The sequence below is a fragment of the Rhinoderma darwinii genome, chromosome 5 (genome assembly GCF_050947455.1).
Source record: "Rhinoderma darwinii isolate aRhiDar2 chromosome 5, aRhiDar2.hap1, whole genome shotgun sequence".
NCBI classification, from domain to species: Eukaryota; Metazoa; Chordata; class Amphibia; order Anura; family Rhinodermatidae; genus Rhinoderma; species Rhinoderma darwinii.
This window is the reverse complement of record NC_134691.1, coordinates 17853355-17866542: the sequence shown is the minus strand read 5'-3', so window position 1 is coordinate 17866542 and position 13188 is coordinate 17853355.

Below are 13188 nucleotides of genomic sequence, written 5' to 3'. Positions count from 1 at the left end.
GCCACTTATGATCACGGTGACTAAGCATGAAGTCAGATGAGGATGACTAATGGACAAATCCTCCCTTCTTACTATTTAATGCCATTGCATTGGGGTCAAGCAGCAATTTGATCACACTTTAACCCTTAAACTGACCATAGACATTATTTTTCTAATATTTTTGAGCTGTTTTTTTTTTATGGTAGCATTAACATTCATCCATTCATGCCGATTGCAGCAATTCTGTCTTCACTGTAACGCACAGATTTTGATGTGAGACAGAGCAGTCGGAGAAACTAGGTCAATTTGTCATGATCAGCGCAGCGAAGTATAAGGGCCAGTTCACACTGAGTTTTTTTTACAAGTTTTTTTGACACGGAAACGGTGTCGGAAAATGCATCAAAGAACGGCCGAAAATTCCCCCCTTTGATTTCAATGGGAGGCGGAGGCGTTTTTTCCCGCGAGCGGAAAAACCGTCTTGCGGGAAAAAGAAGCGACATGCCCTATCTTCGGGGATTTACGTCTCTGACCAGATGGAATTTTGAGGCAAAATTTTCTGCATGCAAAAAACTCAGTGTGAACATAGCCTAAATGTATTTGCATACATTCTGGTCCCAAATTGGGTTGATTTAAAAAAATAAAAAATGGCGTCCATGTATTATAGTCACGCCAGGACTTATAAGAACATCTCATACCTTTCGACTTTTACCGGTTACAATTCTATATATGCGATGTTTAGACCTACAGGATTTCTAAGCTGGAGACACACTTCATAAATAAACCCAAAATGTAGATAAAACTCTTCCAGTGGAAATCTAAGAAAATTCATGGGGCTGTTTATGTGACTGTGAGGCCAACTGAGGAGATATCATTGACTGCAAAACCATCTCCAGTGATTCACGACAGCTATAAATAATGAGCGGAGCAATGGGTAGAGGCCCTGCCATTCATAATGCCCAGATCAGGCCTGCAATAGACCCATAGATGGAACAGACATTATACTAGTTCTTCTCTTCTCATTTCAGAGTTGTTCTATCATGCAGCACGTCTTCAGTTCAGACCCAATGACAAAGAACAACAGTTCTACTGACCTTAGACTCATACAGAGACGTGATAGATAGATAGATAGATAGATAGATATGAGATAGATAGATAGATAGATAGATAGATAGATAGATAGATAGATAGATAGATATGTGCAGCGTAGGTTCCCACCTTACAGAGGTCGCCTTGTCGTGGCAGGTGGGCTAACATTTTTTGATCAAAATGTGCACTAAGAACCTCCCTATTTGTAGGTAGATTTAGCTTTAGTGCATATTTATTTATATTTAGTGGTTTAGGTGGCATTAGTGTTGCAGGGTGCTGTCACCATTTTTTTTATATCTGATAGATAGATAGATAGATAGATAGATAGATAGATAGATAGATAGATAGATAGATAGATAGATAGATAGATAGATAGATAGATAGATAGATAGATAGATAGATAGATAGATGATAGATAGATATGAGATAGATAGATAGATAGATAGATAGATAGATAGATAGATAGATAGATAGATAGATAGATAGATAGATAGATAGATAGATAGATAGATAGATAGATAGATAGATAGATAGATAGATGATAGATAGATATGAGATAGATAGATAGATAGATAGATAGATAGATAGATAGATAGATAGATAGATAGATAGATAGATAGATAGATAGATAGATAGATAGATAGATAGATAGATAGATAGATAGATATGAGATGGATAGATATGATAGATAGATAGATAGATAGATAGATAGATAGATAGATAGATAGATAGATAGATAGATAGATAGATAGATAGATAGATAGATAGATAGATAGATAGATAGATAGATATGAGATAGATAGATAGATAGATAGATAGGTAGATAGATAGATAGCTGAGCAAGGAAATAGTGGTAGTCTGGTACACAGAAGTGATATGAAAGCATTGGTCTGGAACAAATAATAACTTGGCAATAATTGGCCTGGACGGCACATGAGTGTACTAAGGAGGGACTCTGTCTAACACACGGAAGAGTTAGAATAGAAAGGGTCTGGTGTACATGGTATGAGGGAGGGGGCTATTGGGGTACATTAGTGAACTGGGAAAGGACTGGTTAGGCACATAAGAGAGCTAAAGAAGGATTGGTATGTCACATTGGAGAGATGGGGAGGTGTAGCCCGTCACATACAGAGAAGGTGAGGGAATGGTCTTGACATAAGCAATAATTCGGAAATAATTGTACTGGACCGGCACACTGAAGAGAAAAAGTTAAAAGAGCCTGGAATACAAAACAAATGTGGTGGTGGGGGGGGGGGGGATTAAAGTGACTTTAGAAAGAATTGATATGGCACCTAGGTTAGCTGAAGTAGGTCTTGCCAGACACCTAGGACAGCTGAAGAAGGAGTGGTCTGACACCTAGGATAGCTGGAGAAGAAATGGTCTGACACATAGGATAGCGGGAGAATAAGTGGTTTATACTAAGGATAGCTGAAGAGTGGTCCGACACCTAGGATAGCTGTAGAAGGAGTGGTCCGACACCTACAATAGCTGAAAAAGGAGTGGTCTGACACCTAATATAACTGCAGGAGGAGTGGTATGAAACCTAGGATAGTTGGAGGAGTGGTCTGACACCTAGGATAGCTGTAGAAGGAGTGGTCCGACACCTAGGATAGCTGGAGGTGGAGTGGTCTGAGACCTAGGATAGCTGGAGGAGGAGTGGTCTGAAACCTAGGATAGCTGAAAAAGGAGTGGTCTGACACCTAGGATAGCTGGAGAAGGGGTGGCTTGACACCTAGGGTAGCTGGAGAGGGAGTGGTCTCAGACCTAGGATAGCTGGAGGAGGAGTGGTCTGACACCTAGGATAGCTGTAGAAGGAGGGGTCCGACACCTAGGATAGCTTTAGGAGGAGTGGTCTGAAACTTAGAATAGCTAGTGGAGGAGAGGTCTGACACCTAGAATAGCTGAAGAAGGAGTGGCCTGACACCTAGGATAGCTAGAGGAGTGGCCTGACACCTAGGATAGCTGGAGAAGTAGTAGTCTGACACCTAGGATAGCAGGAGAAGGAGTTGCCTGACACCTAGGATAGCTGGAGAAGAAGTGGTCTGACACCTATGATAGCTGGAGAATGGGTGGCTTGACACCTAGGTTAGCTGGAGAGGGAGTGGCCTGACACCTAGGATAGCTGAAGGAGTCACCTGACACCTAGGATAGCTGGAGAAGCAGTGGTCTGACACCTAGGATAGCTGGAGGAGGAGTGGTCTGACACATAGGATAGCTGGAGGAGTGGCCTGACACCTGGGATAGCTGGAGAAGGAGTGGTCTGACACCTGGGATAGCTGAAGAAGGAGTGGGCTGACACCTAGGATAGCTGGAGAAGAGGTGGTCTGACACCTAGGATAGCTGGAGAAGGGGTGGTCTGACACCTAGGATAGCTGAAGAAGAAGTGGCTTCTCACCTAGGATAGCTAGAGAGGGAGTGGTCTGACACCTAGGATAGCTGGATGAGTGGTCTGGAACCTAGGATAGCTGGAGAAGGAGTGGACTGACACCTAGGATAGCTGGAGAAGAAATGGTCTGACACATAGGATAGCGGGAGAATAAGTGGTCTTACACTAAGGATAGCTGAAGAGTGGTCCGACACCTAGGATAGCTGTAGAAGGAGTGGTCCGACATCTAGGATAGCTGAAAAAGGAGTGGTTTGACACCTAGGATAGCTGAAGAAGAAGTGGCCTGACACCTAGGATAGCTGGAGAGGGAGTGGTCTGACACCTAGGATAGCTGGATGAGTGGTCTGGGACCTAGGATAGCTGGAGAAGGAGTGGCCTGACACCTAGGATAGCTGATATAGGAGTCATCTGAAACCTGGGATAGCTGGAGAAGGAGTGGCCTGACACCTAGGATATCTGAAGGAGTGGTCGGAAACCTAGGACAGCTGGAGAATGAGCGGTCTGACACCTAGGATAGCTGGAGGAGTGGTCTGACACCTAGGATAGCTGCAGGAGGAGTGGCCTGACACCTAGGATAGCTGAAGGAGGAGTGGTCTGACACCTAGTATAGCTGAAGGAGGAGTGGTCTGACACCTAGGATTGCTGGAGGAGTGGTTTGGCACCTAGGATTGCTGGAGAAGGAGTGGTCTGACACCTAGGATAGCTGGAGAAGAGCTGGGGGAGGAGTGTCTGGTATTGCAGCTCCACTGCATTTGAGTGAATGAGTCTGAGCTGTAATAACAAACACAGACCATTGACAATTGACCCGGCCATTATTCATCATACTTATTACTGATTACATTCATTTTGATAAACTTGATATCAGGTTAGGAGTCAGACTACCTTTGAGAGAAATCCGCCATCCGCAGAATTATCTGCACATCACACGTGGCACATAATGGTTTACCTGTGTCTGTCAGCACACAAGGGTTTCTGGGAGTGTTATGGAAATTAGTCTGTGATTGTACTCGACAATAGGGAAGTCGTTCTTTCATCCAATCTCATAAATCATATTTCTGTTAGCGATCACAGATGTTACCTCATTCCTGAAGAAAAGGCGCGCACATGAACAGTTACTTATTCGATTATTTCTTTGATCCTATTCACATTGATCTCTCCCGGCCTATGTGTTGTGATTGGTGACATGGTAACTATTGCCTTATAACAGATTACATCTATGTATGCTCTAAAAGTCAACTAACCGCTGCAGGGAAAATCACAAGTCCTCATATTTATGTTTAAATGGCTCTACCCTGTGGTTACATCAGGTCAACCCCTTCTCCAAATGAAGACACTCTGCAGATGAGCAAATAGTCCGGCAGCCGAAACCCCCAGCAATCATCTGCGATCTCTGGGAGAATCTGTAAAAAAGGCTGCAAAGTGCAGTGACTCCTACAGGGCAGATTAAAGAGGCTCTGTCACCAGATTCTCAAATCCCTATCTCCTATTGCATGTGATCGGCGCTGCAATGTAGAGAACAGTAACGTTCATTTTTGGCCAAGTTATGAGCAATTTTATATTTATGCAAATGAGCTTTGAAATGGACAACTGGGCGTTTTTTTTCCGTTATGTCCAACTGGGCGTGTATTGTGTTTTTAACTGGGCGTGTTTACGTGTATGACGCTGACCAATCAGTGACCAGTCAGCATCATACACTCCTCAACATCTGCACGCTCCTCTCCTGAAATATTCTGTGCTGCTGTGAACTCTGCTCTTACCATTACGTAGCTCTCAGTCTGTTACCTCTCCTCCACTCCTGTCCTCAATAACACCTTCACATGATAGGCAAGTCACCACCCCGCACAAGAGCCTACTGCACGGCTGACAGCCGTCAGCTGTATAGCTAACAGCACGGATGTGTTGGAAGCGCGCCCTGCTGTGTCTCACTTAGGAGCTGGATGTGTTCCCCTCATCTAGCTGCTACGTTCTATCCTGACCGCCGGTGAATTCTCTGTGCGGTCTTCGCAGTGCTGCTACCCCGTTTACCTACGGTAGCAGAACGCGGCTCCTGAAATACTCTGTGCTGCCTTAAACTCTGTGGACAGGTCAGGATCCTGTTTTTTTTAAATGCTGCTGGGGAACCCGCTCGATCCACTATATAAGGCTGCGCCTCCATCCTCTTCTGCCCCAGTCACTTATTCCCAAGCACTGTAAACTTTAAGATTGGTTGTGCTGTGAATATTCGGAGAACGTGATTGGTTTATGTGCAGGGTAATGAACATACAGACAAACAGTAGAAGACTGAATTCAATGAAATGCTCAGCCCTTAGTCAGTCTTCTACTGCTTGTCTGTATGTTCATTACCCTGCACATAAACCAATCACGTTCTCCGAATAGTCACAGCGCAACCAATCTGAAAGTTTACAGTGCTTGGGAATAAGTGACTGGGGCAGAAGAGGATGGAGGCGCAGCCTTATATAGTGGATCGAGCGGGTTCCCCAGCAGCATTTAAAAAAAATAGGATCCTGACCTGTCCACAGAGTTTAAGGCAGCACAGAGTATTTCAGGAGAGGAGCGTGCGGATCTTGTGCGGGGTGGTGACTTGCCTATCATGTGAAGGTGTTATTGAGGACAGGAGTGGAGGAGAGGTAACAGACTGAGAGCTACGTAATGGTAAGAGCAGAGTTCACAGCAGCACAGAATATTTCAGGAGAGGAGCGTGCAGATGTTGAGGAGTGTATGACGCTGACTGGTCACTGATTGGTCAGCGTCATACACATAAACACGCCCAGTTAAAAACACAATACACGCCCAGTTGGACATAACGAAAAAAAAAACGCCCAGTTGTCCATTTCAAAGCATTTCATAAGCATTTGCATAAATATAAAATATCTCATAACTTGGCCAAAAATGAACGTTTTAAAAAAAAACAAAAAACGTTACTGTTCTCTACATTGCAGCGCCGATCACATGCAATAGGAGATAGGGGTTAGAGAATCTGGTGACAGAGCCTCTTTAACACTACATGGCTTCCAATGGGAGTCACTCCTTACTGTAGCGTCTTTGGCCACGGGCCGTCGGGTTTACTCACCTCCCGACGCCCGCAGCCAAGGATCCGTGAGCGCTGGTCGCAATCTCCTTCCTAGGAGACGCCAGCGCTCACTTCCGCTTCGGTCTGGTGTGTCCCGTAGGGTGCGCGCGCTCGTGCCCGCTCTTAAAGGGCCAGCGTAAAGCAATCATCATTATCAACCACATGATTTCCTGGTCTATAACAAGGCCCCTGCCCTTCTGATCCTTGCCTGAGCATTGTTAGTTATTCCCAAGTCTGTCTTGCAAATGGTCCCTTAGTGTTTCCCGTTCCAGTTGTTACCCGTGCCCTGTTACCTGTTCCTGTATCCCGTGCTGTTCTTGTTCCTGTGCCTACTAGTTGGAGTCGTGTCTACTGCACCTGCTGTTGCCTTGCCACGTCCTGTGTCACCTGCCTCGTCCAGAGGGATGCGCCACGTCTGGCGCAACCTGCGGCTCCTGCTGTCATCTGCTACGTCCTGTGTCATCTGCCATGTCCAGAGGGATTCGCCTAGTCTGGCGCAACCTGCGGCACCTGCTGTCATCTGCTACGTCCTGTGTCATCTGCCATGTCCAGAGGGATTCGCCTAGTCTGGCGCAACCTGCGGCACCTGCTGTCATCCGCCACGTCTGGCGATACCTGCTGCACTCATCTCCATCCATGCCAGAGCTGCGGCCACTGTCTGGACTATCCAGGTACCCTTGTGCGGGACTTTGTATTTCTGAGGTTTCTGTTGTTTGGCCAGCTGCCTCCCTGCTACAGCTGTGTGGCCTAGTGGGTCCACATACCCACAAACCGTGACACATAGGGTATGTGCACACGATACCTGAAATTACATCTGAAATTACGGAGCTGTTTTCAGGAGAAAACAGCTCCTGAATCTCAGACGTAATTGCATGTACTCGCGTTTTGCGAGGCGTCTTTTACGGACGTAATTTGGAGCTGTTCTTCATTGGAGGCAATAAAAAACGGCTCCAATTACGTCCCAAGAAGTGTCCTGCACTTCTTTTGACGAGGCTGTAATTTTACGCGCCGTCTTTTGACAGCGACGCGTAAAATGACAGGTCGTCGGCACAGAACATCGTAAAGCCCATTGAAAGTAATGGGCAGATGTTTGCCGACGTATTGGAGCCGTTTTTTCAGATGTAATTCGAGGCGTTTTACGCCTCCATTACGTCTGAAAATAGGTTGTGTGACCCCAGCCTTACTCAGCTCTCCTGTAATGATCTGGTTCCTACTGGAGATGAGCAAATCAATTCTACACGCATCAAATTCATTACACATTTCCTAAAAGTTTCAGATTTTAGCGAATCCAAACTTTTGGGGCTCGTCTTGCACAAATGGCTCAAAATGGCGGCCTCAATTTTAGGGTTTAGAAAAACACAAGAGGACAGAAAAAAAATCACATGACCTTGGGGGCTTCCCCATAGGGCTTTGCAGGCAACTCTCACTCCAGCACAGCCAATCATAAGGGGTATAGGGTGTGAGTCCTATGATTCATAGCACTATAAACAGCCCAGCCAGGAAATGCTGCTGCTTTGTGGGGATTCAGAGAGGAGAGAGAGGACATCAGACAGAGAGTGAGAGATAGGAAAACACAGAATACAGATAGATAGTGGATTAGTGTCAGTGAGTGTGTTTCATTATGAGAAGAGAATAGATAGTTAGATGAACAATAATTTGATAGTGATATAGATTTTAGAGCGAGATAGGAGTCAGTCAGTGTCAGTGTGTTAGTTAGACTGGCAGTCATTGCTGTGAGTGAGTGCTGCTGCAGCTACACAATTCATACATTAATTTGTGAATCACCAATCTTCATCACATCATTTACAAATCGTCTTTGATAATATAAATCCTGGTGTTGATAGTGCGCAGCTGCCTCCTGAAACAGATGTCACAGATGTGACATCACACATTCGTTTGTCTAATAGTGGCACCAAAAATTGGCGTATTACTCTTCGTCAAGCAGTTATACAGCACCGTCATCCATCAGTCTGTGTCTATATTACAATTTGTTCTCTAATTAACAGATTAAAAAGCCATTGCTTCTCCACTTTGCAGGACGATCAGGCACACTGTCACTGGTACAGGTAGTCGTGGCATGGAAAGTGGTGGATATTTGCTTTAAAATCACATCAAACCTGTTGCTAATCCCAAAAATGGGATCATTTTTATTCCGCATGTTAAAAAGCCATTGCTTCTTCCTATACCACCGTGCGTGTATAAACTACAGCAGGCATCTGTCCCCAACAAGGAATAATGTATGGACCGTTTTTTTTATATGAAAAACCTTAAAAAATTCAACAGTGCAGCGGGTTTTTAAGGGCTGTTTGTTACCGCCCGCTACGATCCTTTTACCCATAGCCATATTTGTTGCTGTCACTTTGACATTATTAATGCTGTCTTGGCGTTAAAGAGCTTGAAGGGGGTTGAATACCGTCTAAGAAGACCTCAGAGTGTCATACACGAGTTTTCAAGGCAATCGGGGCACTTTCCATTCGCAACGAATTAATAGGAAAGGGGTTGCTATAGGTGAAATTGTGCCACCTGGTTGGTTCTTTCTTTCGGTTTTGTAGGAACTAGAGTTGAGCAAATTTTGGGAAATTCGTTTCGGGCCGGAAACAAATTTTGGGAAATTCGCTCAACTCTACCAGGGGGCACAATTTCACCTATAGAAACCCCTTTCCTATGACTTTATTTAGGGCTGAGGCACTCAGCTAGCCCCAGGACTTCAGTGCCCCTAGCTAGCCTGGTGGTTGGTTCTTTGTATCACGCCAGCAGAAGAGAACAGTCGGGAATGCGTTATAGAAGCGGTGACCAGGAGGGCAGTCAGACAATCCAGTGTCCAGTAATAATGATGTAGCAGAGTCGGGTGCGCGGTATAAAAGCTCATCCAAGAGAATGGTTCAGTTAATAATCAGGTCAACACAAGTTCAGGCTCAGGAAAATAACAAACCAGGTCGGGGGGAAACAAACATTTATCATTGGCCCTAAGGCCAGTTTGCTGATGCTTTAAATAAAGCGCCTAGAACTCTGACTGGTGCGCTCTGCCCATGCGCCGCTCGAGATTCATTATGACGGCGGCCGGCATGGGAGAGACAGTGATAAGTATATTATATTATATACTATTTACATAGGACTGCAGGTAAACCTAATTCATTATCTTCAACAACGTCAGTTTACAAAAGCCTTGACAAACTCAGCTCTGCTACATCTGTATGTCCGTCTTTCGAAATTTCAACCCTTGTATATTGGAAAAACTCAAAACAAACATCACATTCCCCAGTCTAAATGGTTATTAAAGACTATTTGAGTCATCATCATCATCATCATCCAAGCGTTGGCTGGCAGGACATCTGCTCATCCATCATTCAGCTGGCGCTCTTATGCAGCAGGTGCAGGGATAGACCAGGCTTTCTGGCGTCTACTGGACCCGCTTCACTGTCACCCGCACCAGAGCGTCCGTCCACGTGCTGCGTTCTGCAGGGGTCACCTGGGTCCTGCTGTTTGGTTGTCACATTGCATCTCAGGGCATCGCTGTGTAAAGTTCAGTCTAGTTCACAGGTGCAAAGAAAAATAATAAAATGATTAATTCCTGGCAGCGGGATGACAGATATTGGAGGGGTTTCCCCAGTGCTCAGGTTTTTCATAGTCGGTTCCATCTGCGAATTACAGCGCAAAGGGGGGATTTCCAGGAGCTGTTAGTGAGATTTCATAAATTGTCATCGTAGAGTCACACTGGGACACGCAACCTCATATAGCGAGTGACGTTCAGAAAGGTAGATGTATTAATGATGAGATATTACGATTTCATATAATCTTATGTACTGGTTTAATGGGAAAGCGCATAAATAGCAATTCCCCAATATATACGTGGAGTTATTTTAAAAATAGAGAAGAGATATCAGCCATGGCTTTCCTGTAAGAAGACAAGAGCTGTTTTATGGCAGCCTGAGTTAATAGAGGGGGGGTCTTATGTTCCCGGTCCTCATCTCTTGGCCCGGGTGCAAAACAGTTAAAAAAAGTATCTCTCGCTCCGGAGTACCTGTCCTGTCCTGCATTACACACATGCTGTTGATATGAATAGACACTGTGTAATACTTAATTTTTCCTGTGGCGGTGCTATAGAGAAATTGAACACTTACTGCTAGATTTGCCCAGGAATTGCATCTGATCACTGGTGGTCCCAGCATGGGGACACTTTGTGATCAGCTGATTGTCAAGTGATCCTTCTAAGAAGAAGCGGAGAACCATTTTAATCAACTGGGAGAGTTGATCCCTAGACCATGCCTATGCTCAGCAGGAACTATCATGCAGTATCATGGCCCATTCGCTAAGGGCAAAGCCCCACGTGGCGTAATTGCTCTGGAATTCCGCTGCGGACACTCCGCAGCGTTAATCCGCAGCGGACCCGTTTCTCCATTGCCTTCCACTTATTTTTAGTAGGGTTCATTTGCACGCTGCGGACAATTCCGCTGCGGAGCATGGGCTGCGGTGCGGAATTTGGTGTCCGCAGCATACAATGGATGTTGCGGACTCATTGCGGAAGTTCTCCATTGACTTCAACGGAAATTCTAAATTCCGCAATGAAGTCCGCAGCTGTCATGTACATGTTATGTGTGCTGCGGAGCGTATTGGTTTTTTAACATGACATTTCTTCATTCTGGCTGGACCTATGTATTTCTAGGTCTACAGCCAGACTGAGGAAGTCAATGGGGCTCCCATAATTATGGGAGCGTTGCTAGGCGACGTCAGTAAATAGTCACTGTCCAGGGTGCTGAAAGAGTTAAGCGATCGGCAGTAACTGTTTCTGCACCCTGGACAGTGACTACCGATCACAATATACAGCAACCTGTAAAAAAAATAGAAGTTTATACTTACCGAGAACTCCCTGCTTCTGTCTCCAGTCCGGCTTCCCAGGATGACGTTTCAGTCTAAGTGACGGCTGCAGCCAATCACAGGCCAATCACAGGCTGCAGCCAATCACAGGCCAATCACAGGCTGCAGCCAATCACAGGCCAATCACAGGCTGCAGCGGTCACATGTACTGCCGCATCATCCAGGGAGGTCGGGCTGGATGCCGAAAGAGGGAAGCGTCACCAAGACAACGGCCGGTAAGTATGAAATTCTTTTACTTTCACTAGGGAAAGTGCTGGCCCTTCTCTCTATCCTGCACTGATAGAGAGAAGGGAAGTATTGTCACCTCAGTACGCAGCAGCCAGTCCGCATCAATTTACTGCACATTTTGGGCAGATCCGCAACAGAATCTGCAACGCAGATTCTGTGCGCCATTGATGCAAACAGTTGCGGAAGAAATACGCCACGTGTGGCCATGCCCTAATTCTGAGCAACACAATTCGTGCAGCTTCATGTAACTAATGTACAGTTGCCAAGCTGTCACCAGATATACCCACCCGCCTTTTAAATTGGGGCATTTAGATTATGCCTTTATAAATTAAAATTAAATCTCCAGCATTCACATGAAATACCCAACACCTCCTAGCCTCGCCTACATTATAACATTGTTCATCTAAGTCCCCCTAACTCACCTCTAACTTGTTTGTAAGAATAGAATAGTTCAGCTTCTGCCCGCTATCTTTATTGTAGAAATCTGCAGGCAGTTGTAACTACATGTCCAATGATGCCTTTCCCAATCTTCGCATAGAGAGGTATGGCCTGATCATACCTATCAGAAGTTCTAGGTATTTAGATAACTTAACATTGTGAGTAGAATGCTGGAGAGAGACAGAGGCAGGTCTAAGGCACAGGAGAGGCTTGAGACTGTGCCCTGCGCAGAAGCATGCATGTCACAAGCAGTGTACAAACTCCAGCGCACTGCAGGCAGGGTCAGAGGTAATTGATTGGTAATAATCTATACTAGCCTTATATCATCTACAGGAAACAGGAAGAAGCCTGGAGCAGATTCACTGACAACAGCAGAAGATTTGTGGTTGTCAGTCCAGTGCATTCCTGGCCTGGGAAATGTCTGCCTTGTATTTTTCAACTAGATCAGCTTTACTATAGCATTGTGCAGATGTCGTATTCCTAAGTAGGCCTGTCCTGGTAGCATGTTCCCTTTAATTAAAAGTACTTCTGGTATTAACACAAATGTTTTACTTGGTAAGTTTAATATCCTCGGTGTGTGCTCCTTACATTTTCTGTGGGTTCTCGGCCAGAACATGCAAATCCAAGAACGTAGCCGAGAACTCCTCGCACAGTGTAACCTCTTCTTTCTGTTCCCCTCCAGGCTACAACGTTCTGCTGTGTGATCTCTCACTTCTGGCAGCTGCTGAGTTTCTCTCTCTCCTACACGCCAGCTCTGCGCACCACTTTCGACTTTATCCTTCTTATACCACCTGCCAGTTGTTATTTTGTGTGTTGCAAGATGTGGAATGTACGGAATAACTGGAGAAAATATCTGCCTGCGTTATCTTCTTCAAAAGCAGCGGGGAGTACGCAGAACTGCAAACGTTGCTCCCAAGGCCTTCACAAACCGATTTTCTATTTCAAAACAGGTGCAGCACAATTTAGTGCCAAGTTCTGCTAAGTGTCCGCTGTCATACTGCCACCATTGGGATGCCTTATATTTTCAAGTTCAACAAAGTTCACCCGAGAGACCCAGGGTCACATGTACAAAGCAAACTTATCATCTTTTGTATCTCAAATAGCGGGACATTATAAGCCCCACCCA